Raw genomic sequence first — 21,743 nt, 5'->3', positions numbered from 1 at the left:
GGCAGTCACGTTATATTTTGTGAATGGAGGGGGTAGAGTGCCCGCTTTCCAGTTTCCAAAACGGGGGTAGGTCGTGGACTCCCGGGATCCCAGGGATGCCAGACATGTCCAATGGGTGGAATTCTGTGTCTCATCTAGCTCTGTTGAGGTCACTTCAGGTGTCCACCTTTTGCATTTGTATCTTTGAATAGACCTTCAACATATGGGTTGTGTCCTACCCCTAAAGATGGCTGTCAGATCATGCAGTCTTGAAAGTTTGAAGATATGATCCCTGTGGGTTTTAGGGAAAGGCTGGGTACTTTACCAGTCAAGTTAATGCAAATGACTGAGGACAGGTTAAAGCATGTCCAATTGACTGTGGAGAGAAGCACTTCTGTGGGTGGGTCCCAAGACCAATTGGACTGGTTAAGAGTATAGAGGGAGGTGTTGGCCGAGGCTGGGTAGAAGATGGGTCCCCCCGGGGCCTCATGGGGGTTGGCATGGCAGACCCAGCAGTTAGTAAGATTTTCAGTTTTTCCTGTGGTGGAGGAAATTTGTACTATGCAGTTGCCGCTCCATCCCCCTTGTGCAGGTATCCACAGGAGGGAGAGAAATTTTAGGGTGAATAATGGCTTCATGGTGGCGGTGGCGAGCTAAAAGTGAACAGTCTTCTTTAAACCCAGCATGGACAGAGGAGTTCTTCCCTGGCAGGGGTGGTTAAGTGAACTGGTAAAATGTAAGTAAGAGAATAATAGCAAAAATGGTGAGTAAGAGTCCAACCCACCAAATCATTTTACTTATCTGCCAAAGATGTCTGTCCTTTGAGTATATATTCAACTTCTTAGTTTTTAAATAGGAGCCTCAGGCCTTTGGTGGGCTCACAGGTCCAGTTGGAGGTGTCTTCCTGTTCATAGCCAGGGTCCTGTTTGGACTCAAGAGGAACTGGCTTGATTTGGGACAGGTGAACCCAACTGTTGATCCCTTGTAATTTAACTGCAATAAGGGTGCTGAGAAGGACCTAGTAAGGGCCCCTCCACTTGCACAGTAATTGATCAGAGGGGGACGCTTCTCTCCATGTTTTTAGGAGGACAAAATCTCCCAGCTGAATATGAATGGGGTCAGTTTCCTGGCTGGGGGCCTGATTTCCATATTCTGAAATCGCCTTTTGGACCAGTCCCAGATTAATTAGGTACTTAATAAGCTCACTGGTTTCAGTATCCACCAAAATGTCAGAGGATAAAAAGGGCCTACTATAAGTCATTTCAGACGGGCTGATCCCTAGCCCCGTTTTAGGTGCCCCCTTGATTCTCAAGAGGGCTATCAGTAAAAACTTTGTCCAAGGTTCTAATGTCTCTCGAAAAAGTTTAGCCAGGATTCTTTTTAAAGTTTGATTTGCCCTTTCCACCTTCCCTGATGGTTGAGGCCTCCAGGCAGCATGGAGGTGGTAGCAAATGCCTAGGGCAGTAGAGATTTGTTGGGTAACCCTAGCCGCAAAAGAGGGACCGTTATCACTTTGTAAAGACCGTGGAAGCCCAAACAGAGGAATTATTTCCTTTAGTAATGCCTTTATTACCTCCTGAGCTCTCTCGATCTTAGTTGAAGGCTTCCACCCATCTGGTAAAAGTGTCAATAAAGACCAGAAGGTATTTATATCCCTGGGAGGATGGCATCTGGGTAAAGTCTATTTGCCAGTTCTCCTCTTCTTTGGATGGGCTGGAGGAGAGGTGGAGGCCTTAGTTTTCCCCCTGGGTTATTATGGTAACATATATTACAGAGCTCTGTGACTTCTAGGCTAGTCTGAGAAAGGCCCATGCCAGAGAAGACTTTTTCCACCAGGCTAGTCAAAGCATCCCACCCCAGATGAGAGAAGTCATAGAATGATTTTAAAATATTCCATTGTAATGCTCTGGACAGCATTATTGTTTGTTCCTTAATCCACAGCCATTGGGGCCCTCTTGGTATCCCCTAGTTCAGGCCCACTCTATTACCTTGATTGTGTACAGGGGTGACAACAAAGTGGGCTGGGGGTTGATTATGAGGAAGTAAGGTGGCCTGAGCTGAAGGTGTTTTTTGGTTTTTGCTTTTTGAATTTTATTGAAGTATAGTTGATTTACAATGTTGTATTTCTGCTGTACAGCAAAGTGACTCAGTTATGCACATATATACATTCTTTTTCATATTCTTTTCTGTTATGGTTTATCATAGGATATTGAATATAGTTCCCTGTGCTATACAGTAGGACCTTGTTGTTTATCCATTGTATACATAATAGTTTGCGTCTGCTAATCCCAGACTCCCAACCCTTCCCTCCCCCACTCCCCTCCCCCTTGGCAGCCACAGGTCTCTTCTCTATATCTGTGTGTATGTTTCTGTTTCATAGATATGTTCATTCTTGTCATATTTTAGATTCCATATATAAGTGATATCATACGGTATTTGTCTTTTTCTTTCTGACTTACTTCGCTTAGTAGAATAATATCTAGGTCCATCCATGTTGCTGCAGATGGTATTATTTCATTCTTTTTTTGTCTGAGTAGTATTGCGTTGTGTGTGTGTATACATATGTGTGTGTGTGTGTGTGTGTGTGTGTGTGTATATCACATCGACTTTATTATCCATTCATCTGTTGATGGACATTTAGGTTGTTCCCATGTCTTGGCTGTTGTGAATAGTGCTGCTATAAACATAGGGGTGCATGTATCTTTTTGAATTATAGTTTCGTCCAGATATATGCCCAGGAGTGGGATTGCTGGATCATATGGCTACTTTATTTTTAGTTTTTTGAGGAACCTCCCTACTGTTTTCCATAGTGGCTGCACCAATTTACATTCCCACCAACAGCGTAAGAGGGTTCCCTTTTCCCCACACCCTCTCCAGCATCTATTATTTGTACACTTTTTGATGATGGCCATTCTGACTGGTGTGAGGTGGTACCTCATTGTAGTTTTGATTTGCATTTCTCTAATAATTAGTGATGATGAGCATCTTTTCATGTGCCTATTGGCCTTCTGTATGTCTTCTTTGGAGAAATGTCTATTTAGGTCTTCTGCCCATTTTTTGATTGGGTTGTTTGTTTCTGTGTTATTGAATTGTATGAGCTGTTTGTATATTTTGGAAATTAAGCCCTTGTTAGTCACATCATTTGCAAACATTTTCTGCCAGTCTGTAGGTTATCTTTTCATTTTGTTTATGCTTCCTTTTGCTGTGCAAAAGCTTTTAAGTTTGATTTGGTCCCATTTGTTTATTTTTGCTTTTATTTCTATTGCCTTGGGAGACCTAAGAAAACATCTGTATGATTTATGTCAGAGAATGTTTTGCCTATGTTCTCTTCTAGGAGTTTTATGTTGTCATGTCTTATATTTAAGTCTTTAATCCATTTTGAGTTTATTTTTGTATATGGTGTATTCTAACTTCGTTGATTTGCATGCGACTGTCCAACTTTCCCAACACCACTTGCTGAAGAGACTCTCTCTTTCCCATTGGATATTCTTGTCTCCTTTGTTGAAGATTAATTGACCATAGGTGTGTGGGTTTATTTCTGGGCTCTCTGTTCTGTTCCATTGATCCATACATTTGTTTTTGTGCCAGTACCATGCTGTTTTGATTACTGTAGCTTTGTAGTATTGTCTGAAGTCTGGGAGGGTTATGCCTCCTGCTTTGTTCTTTTTTCTCAGGATTGCTTTAGCAATTCTGGGTCTTCCATGGTTCCATATAAATTTTAGGGTTATTTGTTCTAGTTCTGTGAAAAATGTCAGGGGTTATTTGATAGGGATCTCATTAAATCTGTAGATTGCTTTGGGTAGTATGGCCATTTTTACAATATTAATTCTTCTAAGAGCATGGGTTGTCTTTCCATTTCTTTGAATCATTTTCAGTTTCCATTACCAATGTTTTTTTTTTTTTGGTAGAATTTTTTTTATTGTAGTTGATTTACAATGTCTTAATTATTGTACAGCAAAGTGATTCTAAGTGTATATACATATATATATATGTATACACACACACACACACATACATATGCATTCTTCTATTTTATATTCTTTTCCATTATGGTTTATCATAGGATATTTTTTTTTTAAAGATTTATTTATTTTATTGATTGATTGATTGATTGATTGCTATGTTGGGTCTTCGTTTCTGTGCTAGGGCTTTCTCTAGTTGCGGCAAGCGGGGGCCACTCTTCATCACGGTGCGCGGGCCTCTCACTATCGTGGCCTCTCTTGTTGCGGAGCACAGGCTCCAGACGTGCAAGCTCAGTAATTGTGGCTAACGGGCTTAGTCGCTCCGCGGCATGTGGGATCTTCCCAGACCAGGGCTTGAACCCGTGTCCCCTGCATTAGCAGGCAGATTCTCAACCACTGCGCCACCAGGGAAGCCCATAGGATATTGAATATAGTTCTCTGTGCTCTTCAGTAGGACCTTGTTGTTTATCCATTCTATATATAAAAGCTTACATTTGCTAACCCCAACCTCCCACTCCTTCTCTCCCCCAGCCCCATCCCCCTTGGCAACCACCAGTCTGTTCTCTATGTCCGTGATTCTGTTTCTGTTTCATAGAAAGGTTTGTGTCATACTTTAGATTCACATATAAGTGATATCATATGGTATTTGTATTTCTTTTTCTGACTTACATCACTTAGTATGATAATCTCTAGTTGCATCTGTATTGCTGCAGATGGCATTATTTCGTTCATTTTTATTGCTGAGTAGTATTCCATTGTATATATGTACCACATCTTTATCCATTCATCTGTCGATGGACGTTGAAGTTGTTTCCATGTCTTGGCTATTGTGAATAGTGAGTGCTGCTATAAACATAGGGGTACATGTATCTTTTTTTTTTTAAATAAATTTATTTATTAATTAATTTATTTTTGGCTGCATAGGGTCTTCATTGCTGTGCGCGGGCTTTCTCTAGTTGCGGCGAGCGAGGGCCACTCTTCGTTGCAGTGCGTGGGCTTCTCATTGCAGTGGCTTCTTTTGTTGCGGAGCACAGGCTCTAGATACGTGGGCTTCACTAGCTGTGGCTCGCAGGCGCTAGAGCGCAGGCTCAGTAGTTTTGACACACGGGCTTAGTTGCTCCGCGGCATGTGGGATATTCCCGGACCAGGGCTCAAACCCATGTCCCCAGCATTAGCAGGCGGATTCTTAACCACTGTGCCACCAGGGAAGTCCTGCATGTATCTTTTTGAATTATAGTTTTGTCTGAATACATGCCCAGGAGTGGAATTTCTGGATCATATGGTAATTCTATTTTTAGTTTTCTGAGGAACCTCCATACTATTTTCCACAGTGGCTGCACCAACTTACATTCCAACTAACAGTGTAGGAGGGTCCCCTTTTCTCCACACCCTCTCCAGCACTTTTTTAAAATATATTTATTTATTTATTTACTTTGGCTGTGCCGGGTCTCAGCCGCATCACGTGGGATCTTCACCACGGCACACGGGTTCCTTAGTTGTGGCATGCTTGGTTGCGGCATGCAAACGCTTAGTTGCGGCATACGTGTGGGATCTAGTTCCCCAGCCACGGATCAAACCTGGGCCCCCCTCATTGGGAGCACGGAGCCCTACACACTGGACCACTGGGGAAGTCTGTAGCATTTGTTATTTGTAGACTTTTTAATGATGGCCATTCTGACTGGTGTGGGCTTGTACCTCATTATAGTTTTGATTTACAGTTCTCTAACAATTAGTGATGTTGAGCATCTTTTCATGTGCCTATTGGCCATCTGTGTTTCTTCTTTGGAGAAATGCCTAGTTAGATCTTCTGCCCATTTTTGGATAGGGTTGTTTGTTTTTTTGTTGCTGAGTTGTATGAGCTGTTTGTGTATTTTGGAAATTAATCCCTTGTCAGTTTTATCATTTACAAATATTTTCTCCCATTCTGTAGGCTGTCTTTTCATTTTGTTTATGGTTTCCTTTGATGTGCAAAAGCTTGTAAGGTTAATTAGGTCCTATTTGTTTATTTTTTGTTTTTATTTCTATTGCCTTGGGAGACTGACCTAAGAAAACATTGGTACGATTTATGTCAGAGAATGTTTTGCCTATGTTCTCTTCTAGGAGTTTTATGGTGTCACATCTTACGTTTAAGTTTTTGGCCATATTGAGTTTATTTTTGTTTATGAGGAAAGGGTGCGTTCTAACTTCATTGATTTACATGCAGCTGTATGACTTTCCCATTACCACTTGCTGAAGAGACTGTCTTTTTCCCATTTGATATTCTTGCCTCCTTTGTCAAAGATTAATTGACCATAGGTGTGTGGGTTTATTTCTGGGCTCTCTATTCTTTTCCATTGATCCATATGTCTGTTTTTGTGCCAGTACCACTCTGTTTTGATTACTGTAGCTTTGTAGTATTGTCTGAAGTCTGGGAGCGTTATGCCTCCTGCTTTGTTCTTTTTCCTCAGAATTGCTTTGGCAGTTTGGGTCTTTTATGATTCCATATAAATTTTAAGATTATTTGTTTTTGTTCTGTGAAAAATGTCAGGGGTTATTTGATAGGGATCACATTAAATCTGTAGATTGCTTTGGGTAGTATGGCCATTTTTACAATATTAATTCTTCTAATCTAAGAGCATGGGATATCTTTCCATTTCTTTGAATCATCTTCAATTTCCTTTATTAATGTTTTTTAGTTCTCAGCATATGTCTTTCAACTCCTTGGTCACGTTTATTCCTAAATATTTTATTTTTGGGGGTGTGATTTTAAGAGGTACCATTTTATTATATTCCCTTTCTGATATTTCATTGTTGGTGTAAAGAAATGCAATCGGTTTCTGTATGTTAATCTTGTGTCCTGCTACCTTGTTCTATTCGTTTATCAGTTCTAGTAGTTTTTGTGTGGACTCTTTAGGGTTTTCTCTGTATATTATCATGTCATCTGCATATAATGACAATTTTACCTCTTCCCTACCATTTGAATACCTTTTATTTCTTTTTCTTTTCTGATTGCTGTGGCTAAAACTTCCAGTACTATGTTGAATAGAAGAGGTAAGAGTGGGCATCCTTGTCTTGTTCCAGATTTTAGCGGGAAGGCTTTCAGCTTTTCACTGTTGAGTATTATGTTGGCCATTGGTTTGTCATAAATAGCTTTTATTATGTTGAGATATGTTCTCACTATACCTACTTTCAAAACGGTTTTTTATTATGAATGGATGTGGAATTTTATTGAATGCTTTTCTTGCATGCGTTTCTTGCATCTATTGAGATGATTGTTGTTTTTGTCTTTTCTTTTGTTGATGTGGTGTATCACATTGATTGATTTGCATGTGTTGAACCATCCTTGTGACCAACTTGGTCATGGTGTATGATCTTTATGTGTTGTTAGATTCAGTTTGCTAATATTTTTTTTTTGAGAATTTTTGCATCTATATTCATCAAAGATATTGACCTGTGATTTTCCTTTTTGGTGGTATCTTTTGTGTGGTTTTGGTATCAGGGTGATGGTGGCTTCATAGAATGTCTTTGGGAGTGTTCCTTTCTGTTCAGTTTTTGGAAGAGTTTGAGAAGGATCTGTGTAAGTTGTTCTTTGTATGTTTGGTAGAATTCACCTGTGAAACCATCTGGTCCTCAACTTTTGTTTGTAGGGAATTTTTATTTTTTATTTTTATTTATTTATTTTTAAAATGTATTATTTTTAAAAATTTATTTTATTTATTTTGTTTTTGGCTGCATTGGGTCTTCATTGCTGTGTGTGGGCTTTCTCAAGTTGCGGTGAGCGGGGGCTACTCTTCATTGTGGTGCGTGGGCTTCTCATTGTGGTGGCTTCTCTTTGTTGTGGAACACAATCTCTAGGCATGTGGGCTTCAGTAGTTGTGGCACACGGGCTTTAGTAGTTGTGGCTCGCAGGCTGAGTAGTTGTGGCTCGCGACAGCTCCTTTTATGATTCGAAGATCTTGGATCATTGTATATTCCCCATTTGGTTTGAGAACATGTAGGATTGGAGTATTACAAGGAGATTAGCATGGTAACAAAAGCCCATATTTGATGAATTTTGAGATCAGGGATTGGAGGCCTCATCAAGCCTCTGGCTTTGTGGGGTATTAATGCTTGGAAGGGAAGTTATTAGCCTCCTTTAAGGTGATTTTCACAGGAGTGGCAATCTTTGCCTGTCATTAGATTTCCTGGTCCCAGACCTGTGGATGTATGAGTTCTTTAATTTCTGGGGAAATATTTTGAGCTAGACTGTCCATGTCTTGTATAATGCATAGTCTAGCCAAAAATAGGTCTTCGTTTTGGTTTTCAGGGACAGTAAGAGTCACTTACTCAGGGAGAGAAAGATTTGGAAGAATGAAATCTCTTCCTAATAATGGGCTGGGGCGTTCAGGCATGACCAAAAACTTGTGAGTTATAAGAGTTTCCCCAGGTGCAAGTTAGAGGGGTGGTGAAATGTTTTCATTTTGGCCTTCCTTCTCCCCCAACAATAGAGCAGGTTTTGGGGGCAAGGAGCCTAGCATGAGAAGTCAGGACAGAGTAAGTGGCTCCTATGTCTAGTAGAAACTGGACAACCTGCCATGTCAGTGGTCACCTGTGGTTCCTCCCATGTGATAATGACTTTCTTCTTGGGAGGTCCCAGGTCCCATCAATCAACCACTGCCATGACTGGCAAGGGGGAATTTCCCCACTCCCTTTGGAGCTGAGGGCATTCCCTTCTCCAGTGGCCCATCTTCTTACAGAGTGGGCATGGTGTCTTGGGTGGAGGCTGGGACCTGTTTTCTGGGCATTCCTTGCTCCAGTGTTTGGGGCTCCCACAGTTAAAACAGGTTCCTTTACCTGGCGGAGGTCTTCTGGGAGTGCCTTTGGGGTGACCAGGAGGTGAGTTAGGTCCTGCCATGATGGCTGCCAGAAGCTTGGCTTGCTAATGGTCCCTTAAGTCACGCTGTTCCTTCCTTTCCTCCTCAGCCTGGTCTCTGTTGTTAAAGACACTGAAGGCCATATCAATAAGAAGGTTGCAAGGGGTTTGGGGGCCCCATGGCAAGCTTTTGACAGACGTTGGGGGCTGACAAGCTAATGAAATGAGTTGCAAGTACAATGCGTCCCTCAAAAGTGTTTGGGTCAACAGTCATATACTTTTAGAGGGCATCTACCAGCCTGGCCTGAAATAGGGCTGGATTTTTGTCCTGACCTTGAGTGATCTCTTTAACCTTATCATAAATGACAGGTTTAATTATGTATAGTTTCATCCCTTCAGTGAGGCAAAGGATCATGTGGTCTTTTTTAGGGATACCAGTTTAGCCTGGCTGATACTCCCAATTGGGATCAATCAGCGGCACTGCCATCATGCCCACAGGATAATGATTGTGTGGGGCAGCGTGTAGTCCATCAGCATATGCTTGAGCCTCTGCCCAAATGTAGGTCTTTTCCTCAGGGGTGCAGCAGTGGGAAATGGCAACATTCAGGTCCTTCTAAGTGAGGTCGAAGGAGAAAGTCAGTCCCTGGAGTACTTCAGTGAATCAGCTAGGGTCCTCCAAGAATGGGCGTAAGCGGTTGCAGCACTGGTTAAGGCTGGACAAAGAAAAGAGCGCAGGCTTAGTAGTTGTGGTGCACAGGCTTAGTTGCTCTGCGGCACGTGGGATCTTCCGGGACCAGGGCTTGAACCTGTGTCCCCTGCAGGCAGATTCTTGACCACTGCACCACCAGGGAAGTCCCTGTATCATATTTTAGATTCTACATATAAGTGATATCATATTATATATATATATATATATATATATATATATATATATATATATATATATCTCGCATCTTCTTTATCCATTCATCTGTCAATGGACATTTAGGTTTTTGTGTGTGTGTGTGTGATATGATACTATGTTTTTATTTTTATTTATTTATTTATTTTATTTTTTAAAATAAATTTTTAAAAATATTTATTTATTTTATTTTTAAAAATATCTTTATTGGAGTATAACTGCTTTACAATGTTGTGTTAGTTGCTGCTGTACAACAAAGTGAATCAGTTATATGTATACATTTATCCCCATGTCCCCTCCCTCTTGAGCCTCCCTCACGCCCTCCCTATCCCACCCCTCTAAGTGGTGACAAAGCACCGAGCTGATCTCCCTGTGCTATGCAGCAGCTTCCCACTAGCCATCCATTTTACATTTGGTAGTGTATATATGTCAGTGCTACTCTCTCACTTCGTCCCAGCTTCCGCTTCCTGCCCTGTGACCTCAAGTCTGTTCTCTACGTCTGCGTCTTTATTCCTGCCCTGCCACTGGGTTCATCATTACCGTTTTTTCAGATTCCATATGTGTGTGTTAGCATACGGTATTTTTCTCTTTCTGACTTACTTCACTCTGTATGACAGACTCTAGGTTATCCACCTCATTACAAATAGCTCAATTTCATTGCTTTTTATGGCTGAGTAATATTCCATTGTATATATGTGTCACATCTTCTTTATCCATTTATCTGTCGATGGACATTTAGGTTGGTTCCATGGCCTGGCTATTGTATATAGTGCTGCAATGAACATTGCAGTACATGTATCTTTTTGAATTATGGTTTTTTCAGGGTATATGCCCAGTAGTGGGATTGCTGGGTCATATGGTAGTTCTATTTTTAGTTTTTTAAGGAACCTCCATACTGTTCTCCATAGTGACTGTATCAGTTTACATTCCCACCAACAGTGCAGGAGGGTTCCCTTTTCTCCACACCCTCTCCAGCATTTATTGTTTGTAGATTTTTTGATGATGGCCATTCTGACCGATGTGAGGTGATACCTCATTGTGGTTTTGATTTGCATTTCTCTATGTTTCCATGTCTTGACTATTGTAAATAACACTGCTATGAACATAGGGGTGCACCTATCTTTAATTTTAATTTAATTTTTTTTTTTTGGCTGTGCCATGCGGCATGCAGGATCTTAGTTCCCCAACCAGGGATTGAACCTGTGCCCCTGCAATGGAAGTGCTGATTCTTAACCACTGGACCACCAGGGAAGTCCCTGCATGTATCTTTTAGAATTATAGTTTTGAATGAGTATATGCCCAGGAGTGGGATTGCTGGATCATATGGCAACTCTATTTTTAGTTTTTTTGAGGAACCTCCCTACTGTTTTCCATAGTGGCTGCACCAATTTACGTTACCACCAGCAGTGTAAGAGAGTCCCCTTTTCTCCCCACCCTCTCCAGCATTTATTGTTTGTAGACCTTTTTTCTTTTTTTAAATAAATTTATTTTTATTTTTTGGCTGTGTCTTTGTTGCTGCGCGCAGGCTTTCTCTAGTTGTGGCGAGCGGGGGCTACTCTTTGTTGCGGTGCATAGGCTTCTCATTGTGGTGGCTTCTCTTGTTGCGGAGCACGGGCTCTAGGCATGCGGGCTTCAGTAGTTGTGGTGCGCAGGCTCACTAGCTGTGGCTCGCAGGCTCTAGAGTGCAGGCTCAGTAGTTGTGGCTCACAGGCTTAGTTGCTCCATGGCATGTGGGATCTTCCCAGACCAGGGCTCGAACCTGTGTCCCCTGCACTGGCAGGCGGATTCTTAACCACTGAGCCACCAGGGAAGCCCTGTTTGTAGACTTTTTAATGATGGCCATTCTGACTGGTGTGAGGTGGTACCTCATTATGGTTTTGATTTGCATTTCTCTAATGATTAGTGATATTGAGCATCTTTTCATGTGCCTATTGGCCATCTGTATGTCTTCTTTGCAGAAATGTCTATTTAGGTCTTCTGCCCTTTTATCTATTGAGTTGTTTGTTTTTTATTGTTGTTGAATTGTATGAGCTGTTTGTATGTTTTCGAAATCAATCCCTTGTCGGTTGCATCATTTGCAAATATTTTCTCCCATTTTGTAGGTTGTCTTTTCATTTTGTTTATGGTTTCCTTTGATGTGTGGAAGCTTGTAAGGTTGATTAGGTCCCATTTGTTTATTTTTGTTTTTATTTCTATTGCCTTGGGAGACTTACCTAAGAAAATATTGGTACAATTTATGTCAGAGAATGTTTTGCCTATGATCTTTTCTAGGAGTTTCATGGTGTCATATCTTATGTTTAAGTCTTTAAGCCATTTTGAGTTTATTTTTGTGCATGGTGTGAGGGTGTGTTCTAACTTCATTGCTTTATATGCAGCTGTCCAACTTTCCCAACACCACTTGCTGAAGAGACTGTCTTTTTCCCCTTTTTATATTCTTGCCTCCTTTTTTGAAGATTTATTGATTGTAGGTGTGTGGGTTTATTTCTGGGCTCTCTGTTCTGTTCCATTGATCCATGTATCTCTTTTTGTGCCAGTACCTCTATGTTTCGATAACTGTAGCTTTGTAGTATTTTCTGAAGTCTGGGAGGGTTATGCCTCCTGCTTTGTGCTTTTTCTTCAGGATTGCTTTAGCAATTCTGGGTCTTTTATGGTTCCATATAAATTTTAGGATTATTTGTTCTAGTTCTGTGAAAAATGTCATGGGTGATTTGATAGGGATCGCATTAAATCTGTAGATTGCCCCCAACATTCATATTTGAAACCCCAACTTCCAATGTGGCTGTATTTGGAGATAATGTAGTATCCCTTATGAATATACATGCAAAAATCTTCAACAAAATACTAGCAAACCAAAGACAACATCATATTTGAAGGATTATACATCATGACCAAGTGGGATTTACCTCAGAATGTCAGGTTGGTTCAACATAAGAAAATCAATCAATGTAATACATCACATTAATAGAATGATTTTTTAAAAATCACATGATCGGTCCCACAGTATGGCCGGCGACATTAGCTAGCGCTCTCTCTACTCTCTCTAACGGGGAAACAGCGGACTACAAGAGACTGAGCTGTATCTGCCTCTATTTCCAACAAACTCACGTTCAACTTTCTCTTACAAAAAAAAGAAAAAAAAAAAAGCCGGGAAAATTTTATTAACCCTTTTTTTAAAAAAAGTTAATATAAAATTATAGCAAAAAAGGAACCCGAACTTTAGTAACACAGCTGGAACAATCCACAGCGGCGGCGGCAGCAGCGGTGGGAGAAGAGATTTAATTTAGTTGATTTTCTGTGGTTGTTGGTTGTTCGCCAGTCTCACGGTGATGGAAGCTGCACATTTTTTCGAAGGGACCGAGAAGCTGCTGGAGGTGTGGTTCTCCAGGCAGCAACCCGACGCAAACCAAGGATCTGGGGATCTTTGCACCATCCCAAGATCCAAGTGGGACATACTTTTGAAGGATGTGCAGTGTTCAATCATAAGTGTGACAAAAACTGGCAAGCAGGAAGCTTATGTACTCAGTGAGAGTAGCATGTTTGTCTCCAAGAGACGTTTCATTTTGAAGACATGTGGTACCACCCTCTTGCTGAAAGCACTGGTTCCCCTGTTGAAACTTGCTAGGGATTACAGTGGGTTTGACTCAATTCAAAGCTTCTTTTATTCTTGTAAGAATTTCATGGAGCCTTCTCACCAAGGGTACCCACACCGGAATTTCCAGGAAGAAATAGAGTTTCTTAATGCAATTTTCCCAAATGGAGCAGCATATTGTATGGGACGCATGAATTCTGATTGTTGGTACTTGTGTATTTTGGATTTCCCAGAGAGTCGGGTAATCGATCAGCCAGCTCAAACCCTGGAAATTCTGATGAGTGAGCTTGACCCAGCAATTATGGACCAGTTCTACATGAAAGATGGTGTTACTGCAAAGGATGTCACTCGTGAGAGTGGAATTCGTGACCTGATACCAGGTTCTGTCATTGATGCCACACTGTTCAATCCTTGTGGGCATTCAGTGAATGGAATGAAATAGGATGGAACTTATTGGACTATTCACATCACTCCAGAACCAGAATTTTCTTATGTTAGCTTTGAAACAAACTTAAGTCAGACCTCCTATGATGACCTGATCAGGAAAGTTGTGGAAGTCTTCAAGCCAGGAAAATTTGTGACCACCCTGTTTGTAAATCAGAGTTCTAAATGTCGCACAGTGCTTTCTTCGCCCCAGAATATTGAAGGTTTTAAACGTCTTGATTGCCAGAGCGCTATGTTCAATGATTACAATTTTGTTTTTACCAGTTTTGCTAAGAAGCAGCAACAACAGCAGAGTTGATTAAGAAAAATGAAGAAAAAACGAAAAAGAGAACACACATAGAAGAAGGTGGTGGCTGCTTTTTAGATATTGATACCAAGGGCCATGCTTTCCATAACCACCACCTTGTAGTTGCAGAAAGCCCTAGATGTAATGATAGTGTAATCATTTTGAATTGTATGCATTATTATATCAAGGAGTTAGATATCTTGCGTGAATGCTCTCTTCTGTGTTTAGGTATCCTATGCCACTCTTGCTGTGAAATTGAAGTGCATGTAGAAAAAACCTTTTACTATATGAAACTTTACAACACTTGTGGAAACAACTCAATTTGGTTTATGCACAGTGTAATATTTCTCCAGGTATCATCCAAAATTCCGCACAGACAAGGCTTTCGTCCTCATTAGGTGTTGGCCTCAGCCTAGCCATCTGGGACTGTTCTATTAAATTGCTACCAGGATTTTGCATCCAGTTACCTCCACTTTCTAGAACATATTCTCTACTAATGTTATTGAAACCAGTTTCTACTTCATACAGATGTTTTTGCAGCACCAATCAAAGTTCTTCTTCCACGAGTCGAGTCCTTTACGAAAATGACTGCAGTTATCCATTTTGTGTATTACTATCTCTCTGCTTCCTATACTTGTGTGACTTTAATTGATTCATTCCTCACCATGGTGTCTCCCTCCCAACCTCACCCCCTCCATAAAGCAATATGCTGTTACACTGTGGGTTTACACTAACCTTATACTCCAGAGGGGGAACGGGGGGATGGACCGTGGGCTTAATTTTCTTTTAAGGTCAAGGGAGTTTGGCATTCTTCGTTACCATGAGCTCTTTTGGAATAAGCTGGTGTTGATTAGCAAAGAAGGTGTAGATTGATACTAGGGAATATTGGCAGAACTGTATGGAAACTGTATGCCATTCTGTGCCTGCCATTAAATGAGATTAGCTTCTCATGGGTACCATGTCTTTATTAACTTGCTAAGTAGTAGTATAAAAAAATTATCACTAAATTTGTTAGCAAGGAGATTTAAGATAAAGGTTGTGTTGGATTCAACAAGTCAAGTCAGCTCAGATGATTCACCTCAACTTTACTTTCATAGCCATTTCCACTAATTTCTATTAATGATATGCCATAATCTTTGGTTCAAGGCAGAATCGATGTCTTTGCCATCTTGTGACTTAAAAAGTTCTGTGACTTTGTGATGCATGTGATAGTGTTCTGACGGTTCCTCTTACTGGTATTTCTTTCACCATGGAGTAACATCAAGTGATGAATGAGAACTGTTCAGGTTATTCAGACATACTACACAGTGAATCAGAGTGCTATCCATAAAACATAACATACAAAATTCCAAAATGGTCAATGGGAAATGACTAGAAATACAGTGAATCAGAGTGCTATCCATAAAACATAGTGAATCACAGTGAATCACAGTGAATCAGAGTGCTATCCATAAAACATAACATACAAAATTCCAAAATGGTCAATGGGAAATGAGTAGAAATACAGGCTTAAAAGAGTTGGCATCTTTTAGCTGTATTTGCTAATATGGACATTTATTTAAGCAGCTGCGAAAAGAGCAAAGTTGACTCAATTTTGTATTTCTTCTTGTTCTCAAACAATTTTTGATTCTTTCTGGATTGATGCAGTGATGTTTTTGTTCCTTCCGTATTTATAAATGAAACACTTTTTTTTAGTGTTTCTAAACATAAATTCTACTTGGTTTGAAATCAAGTGGTTGGAACACTTTTGACTTTTAAACATGTTGTTGTTTCAGAGCTTCATTGAAGAAGCTTTCAGTCAATGGATCAGTCCGATTCTGTAATTAGCGCACAGTACCTAATGTTTTGGTGCTATTATGAGGACCAATGCTCAAAGTGGATTTTGTTCTTGAACAGTGTCCCAGTAGATTTGATGAACATTTATTGGCTTGAGGTCTGATCCCCCCCACCGCCCCAGCCCAATAGATTTAAGATTTCCATTTAATGTTGAGAAACTGCACAAATTTGTATGGAACAAAGCCTAGAAAAATGAAAACTATAGATTGAATAGTAATCTAAATTAATCCTCATATATATGATAGAGGAGGGAAAATTTTGGTGCCATAATTTCTCTCTTCATGGTGTTGGACTTAAATCAGTTGAAATGTATTTCTGTACCACAATTTAAGCTTCAGTAAAGGTTTGGTTAATTCGTTGTCTAGTGACATTCAGAAAGTTTTCTGTTGATGTATTTTTTAAAATAATATATATGACCAAATACTAGACATCTAAAGTTTTTATAATTAATTGAGTAAATCAATATTTAATGATCATTTTTTAAGATTTATGGGAGTTGTCATAAAGATAAGATCTCTAAGCTCCTGGGAGAACAGATTTAAACATTTTTTTGTTAGTGGCTTCATACCTGAAGCTCAAAGGAAATCATCCGGGCTATATACCAGGATATCAAAGAGTAGAGAGGGTGTAAGTAGTAAGAATAAGAATGCTAGAATTTGGAGCTAGAAAAGTGAAAAGTTTGAAGGTGGAATAGTCTAACATTTATTAAGAAATAGGCTCTTGATGGTGGGGTGGGGGCAGAGTCTAACTCATGGTTATTTCTATTAACTAGAACAGAGTTATAAGCTTTTGATCATTGTGCCATGCAGGTACGTATCTCATCATCTGAGTTAAAAAGGGTTGATCGTAGAAAAGCAGGTTGTTACATATGTGTGCAATACCTACAGCACCAGATTCTTTTACATGAGCAGGTAACTGAGTTTGGCAGACACTTGGTGTTAATCAGATTCAGGGACATAATCTGAAAAATATGGTAAATGTGATATCACACTATGAAAGATAAAAGGCTTTTATTGTCCTAGCCAGATAACTCACCATTTCCTGGCTACCCACCTTCAAACTTGACATTCTCATATACCCTTTTTGTCATAATGGAAGAAGTATTGGTCCTTTGGATTCTATCCACCCATTCCTACCTTCAGAGACTTTCTGAGTTCACTGCAAGCATGTCCACTGTTGTTCACCATCAGTTTGTTTTACTTTTCTAGTTTCTTCCCACTTATGTTTGCTCCTTAGGGGCTACTTTATTAGTCCTTTACAAGATGACAAGTGTCAATTCTTAGCCCAAACTGAACCCTCTTCAGACTACTTCTTGCAATCTAGCATTTTCCTGAGTTGTTCAAACCAGAAACCTAGGATGAAATTGAGGCAGGGTCATAGAGATCTGTTATGTGACTAAGATTGGAAGAAAACCATTGGCAGTGTCAAGAGATGTCCAATGTGCTGTTGGATATGTGAGCTAGGAGCCCATAAAAATACGTCAAGATTTGTAATTAAACATCTTACTTGGAAGTATATTAAAAAAAATTGTACCTTGAACCTTCACACCCTAGCTTCGATAGTCCTCAATTCTGCTTTGGTACATTCGTCTGTCCACTATACACACTTCTTATTAGGTAAGATTTATAAAATTGAAATACACAAATCTTAACTACAGTTTTGAAAATGGATACTTTTAGCCCACAGTCATATCAGGACAAAGGAAGGTTCCCTTATACCCCTACCTAAGCAACAAAGCACTACCCCTACTTTAGTTGGTAGTTTAACTACTATCCATATTTTTTCACCATAGACTAGGGTTTCCCTCCCCCCCAGCTCTGAAACTAAATTGAATCACTTAATGCTTTCATTAGTATAAAGTTTTGAGAGGTTGAACCATGTATTTCTTTTTATTGCTGAGTAGTATTCCACTGTATGAATGTACCACAATTTGTTTCGCTATTCTCCTGTTAATGAACATTTTGTTTCCAATTTTGGGAAAATATGAATAAAGCTGCTATGAACATTCACATATAAAAACAAAACAAAACAAAAAATCACATGATCATCTCAATTGATACAGAAAAGGAATTTGACAAAATCCAACACCATTTCATTAGAGAAAACACTTGGAATACTAGGGAAGTTAACTTTCTCAACATAATAAAGGATACTTGTGAAAAACCCACAGCTAACTTCTTACTCAATGGTGAAAGACTGAAATCTTTCCCTCTAAGATCACGAACAAGACAAGGATGCCCACTTTCACCACTACTATTTTTTTCTTTATAAATTTATTTATTTATTTATTTATGGCTGCATTGGGTCTTCGTGCGGGCTTTTCTCTAGTTGCAGTGAGCAGGGGCTACTCTTCATTGAGGTGCACGGGCTTCTTGTTGCGGAGCATGGGCTCTAGGCGCACGGGCTTTGGTAGTTGTGGCACGCGGGCTCAGTAGTTGTGGCTTGTGGGCTCTAGAGCGCAGGTTCAGTAGTTGTGGCACACGGGCTTAGTTGCTCCGTGGCATGTGAGATCTTCTCGGACCAGGGCTTGAACCCGTGTCTCCTGCATTGGCAGGCAGATTCTTAACCACTACGCCCCCAGGGAAGCCCTCACCACTACTATTTAACATTGTACTGGAAGTTCTAGCCAGATCAATTAGACAAGAAAAAGAAATATTAGGCATCCATATTGGAAAGGAAGAACACATGACATGATCCTAATTATAGAAAATCATAAACAATCCATTAAAAGTTGCTAGAACTAATAAATAAATTCAGCAAAGTTGACGATACAAAATAGGGAGTGAAAGTCAATCTCTCATTCTCACTGCTTAAAGGTAATTTTCTTAGAGTTTTTTTTGGTGTGCTGTGTATGTGTCCATACAGTTTACATGTATTTACAAGCATATAAAGTATATTTTCATGTGAATGAAATTGTAGTTTATACACTTTGCTTTTCTGATTAACATATACTTTTGTATGTTAATAGCATATACTTCCACCCAGTTCTTTAATAAGCTTTCTGGTATTCTATGGGAAAAGTATAACAGTTTCTAACCAAGGGTCAGTTAGACTGCTTCCAATTTATTTGTATCTCAGATGCTACAATGAACATTATTATTGATGCATATATATATATATATATATATATATATATATATATATATATATATACACACACACACACACACACACACACACACACACACACACGTGCCAATATATATTCAGAGGATGATATCCCAGCAGAGAAATTGCTTGGTAAACATTATTACAAAAAATAAATAAGTTACATGTGTTTGGGGGCTAGGACCCTGAGACGGCGCACACGAAGCTGTGCTGCACAATTTTTCCACCAGGTGGCAGGAGAGGTCTATTAATCTATTAGTCTATTAAAGACAACCGCGCATTGTGCATTCAGAAAACTTTTAAGTATCACAGGCTGGTCTGGATTTTTCTTCCTCCTAAATGATGTTACTGTTGTTCATCTATAACAATGCTAATTATTTTCTATAAGGTGAAGCTGATGTGCTTTTTCCGCCTGTGGTCATGACTTGTGCTGCTGTTCCTGGTAATGTGCCTCAAGTAAAGGAATCTAAAGACACAATATTAATATCTCCTACATGAAAACAAGTAAGAGAGTGAATTACAACATCAAACCCTAATAATGCAAGTTTCATGAATGACAATAGCAGAACATTTAGAATATTCCTAGTCACCACTTTACTTGGTAGTGATCAAACATTTTTCTAAAACTGTTGGTCACAGTAGTGCACAAAAATCATAAAGTTTCTAGATTTTTCCTAGTTGTATCTTCTCGAGAGAAAACTGATGATTGTTTTGGACACCAGACCCCTTGGTCATAAGCCATCTTTGCAATGCCAGAGGCATAATGGGAATTGGATAGAATTAAAGTGCCCAGAAGCAGAAATAAGGAGCAAAAGTTAGACTACTTATTGTAGAGACTTACTCCAGGAATTGTATTTAAGGGTTGGGAAGAGGAATTAATTACATAGAAACATATACCATAGAAAGTAAAAGCTCACAGGCATATACTGTTTTAATAAAACATGAGAATATCTTGGCTGTGTTGAGGTTCAGGATAGTTCTGACTCTGGTTAGAGAACTTGTCTCTGGATACCAATAATATTCCTACATAGGATCTTGGAAGATCTAGATGTTGATGGTGCCGGCTGGAATCCTGCCCTTCTGCCCTCTTGTTCTAACTGCATGGAGGGTTGAGGAATCCCTGTAAGTCAGATCTTCATGATCATTGTATTTCAGGATCAATTAAACATCACAGCCTAATGAAGAATATCCATGACAGTGGGAAAGGAACGGCTCCAAAAGTTCTTCAAAACTCCTGGGAGATTTGAAGAGAACAATGCTGGGAGATTGATTTTCTCTCTAAATTAAAAAGCTATTCTGGTACAGCAGTTTTCAAACTTATTTATTTTTAGCAGCAGACTCTTGTAAAAGTGAAATTTTGACACCGAATCTCAATATATAAAATGTGAATAGATTAACAAAAAAGACTAGGACCACCGGTTGAAAAGCCTCTCAATTTACCCCACAGGTGACCCACGAAGGCACTAGGATTTCCTAAACTCGACCAGGTGTCTCTGCAGTGGTGACAACAGATGGAGCCCCACCCACCCTGGCCAACCTGCTCCCAGGTTCATGATGCCCTTGGAGTCATCCTTGACTCACTGAACAGGCACTTATCTGGAGCTCACTGTTTGCCAGATACCGGGACCGAGCGTGGGCACACAGAAATGAGCCAGGCCTGGTCCCATCCCAGAGCTCAGTCTAGTGCAGGACGCCTTTCCAAACTCCAGAGCGCTGTGATTGCCTCGGCTGCTCATTAACAATGCCTGTTCCTGGGCCTCACCCCAGAGGTAACAATTCAAAAGCTAAGAGAGAGGTCGAGCCTAGACACCTGCTTCCTTAATAAGCATAATCTGGTGGGAGAGACAGAAACACAAACTGGTGCAGTAATTATAAAACAGTGTGCTGAGAGTAACGATGGAGGTATCAGGAGCAGCCGCAGGAGGGCGAGTGGGCCGAGGAGCACCCCAGGGCACGGCCAAACAGAGCTCTGGAGGGGGTGTGGCAGGGTGATGGGACACCGCTCTGAGGGGCCAGCTAGGGAGCTGTGCAGGAACCCGGAGAGGGTGCTGCTGGACGGAGCCATGTCAGCAGTCAGCAGGGATGGTGACAGCAATACTAACCACGGTCATGTACTCTGTTCTCATTAATTCCCACAAGTCCCAAAGGACTTTTTGTTTTTTTTTACTAGTAGCGTTCCCATGTCAAGGATGGTGATACTGACATTTGGAGAGGTTAGCAATTTGCAGCATGGGAGCCAGGACTGGAACCCAGGTTTGTTCCTCTTCAAACCCATGCCTTCAGCTACAACTATTAAATCGTATTGGCTCTTAAAGAATGCGGAAGAAGTAAGGGATTAAAACAGTCTTGAAGAGGTAAATCCCAAAGGACTCGATGTTTGTTTGGATGTAGGGGTCCAGGTCTAGCTTGAGATGCCTGGGTGATGCCAGGGACCTGGGCAGTGCATCCTAGCGGAGGAGTCTGTTTAAGTGGGAGATTCGTGGCCATGCTGCGTTTGAAGTAGGACCTAGAGAACGCCCCGTGGGCAACTGGACAGATGGGTAGGAATGAGATGGAGAGGCAGGCCGGGGACTTAGTGGAAACCAGGACACTCAGTGAATCACTCAGGGAGCAGGTGTAGAGGCAGAAGAACAGAGAGGGAAGAGGCGTGTGTCCTGGGAAGGACCAGTGCAGAGGATGCAGACGGAGCAGAGGTCCCAGGAGAGAAAGCCCAGTACTTCTCATGCAGCACAGAGGCCCGGGGGAGGGGGACAGAACAGCACCCGTTGGACTGGAAGTGCGATGGTTACTGATGACTAACGAGAGGT

At 40.6% G+C, this 21,743-nt stretch overlaps 1 protein-coding gene and 1 pseudogene across 2 annotated transcripts in view; both read left to right on the top strand.

Annotated features, from left to right (window-relative positions):
* PRELID3A (PRELI domain containing 3A) overlaps positions 1-21,743 on the top strand; it is an 87,192-nt gene that overhangs the window by 2,172 nt on the left and 63,277 nt on the right. The window lies entirely within an intron of this gene.
* LOC132347736 (S-adenosylmethionine decarboxylase proenzyme-like) lies at positions 13,000-14,106 on the top strand (annotated as a pseudogene).

The sequence above is a fragment of the Balaenoptera ricei genome, chromosome 14 (assembly GCF_028023285.1).
Source record: "Balaenoptera ricei isolate mBalRic1 chromosome 14, mBalRic1.hap2, whole genome shotgun sequence".
NCBI classification, from domain to species: Eukaryota; Metazoa; Chordata; class Mammalia; order Artiodactyla; family Balaenopteridae; genus Balaenoptera; species Balaenoptera ricei.
Note: the sequence above shows the minus strand (reverse complement) of the source record. Positions and strands in the feature narration are given on the sequence as shown.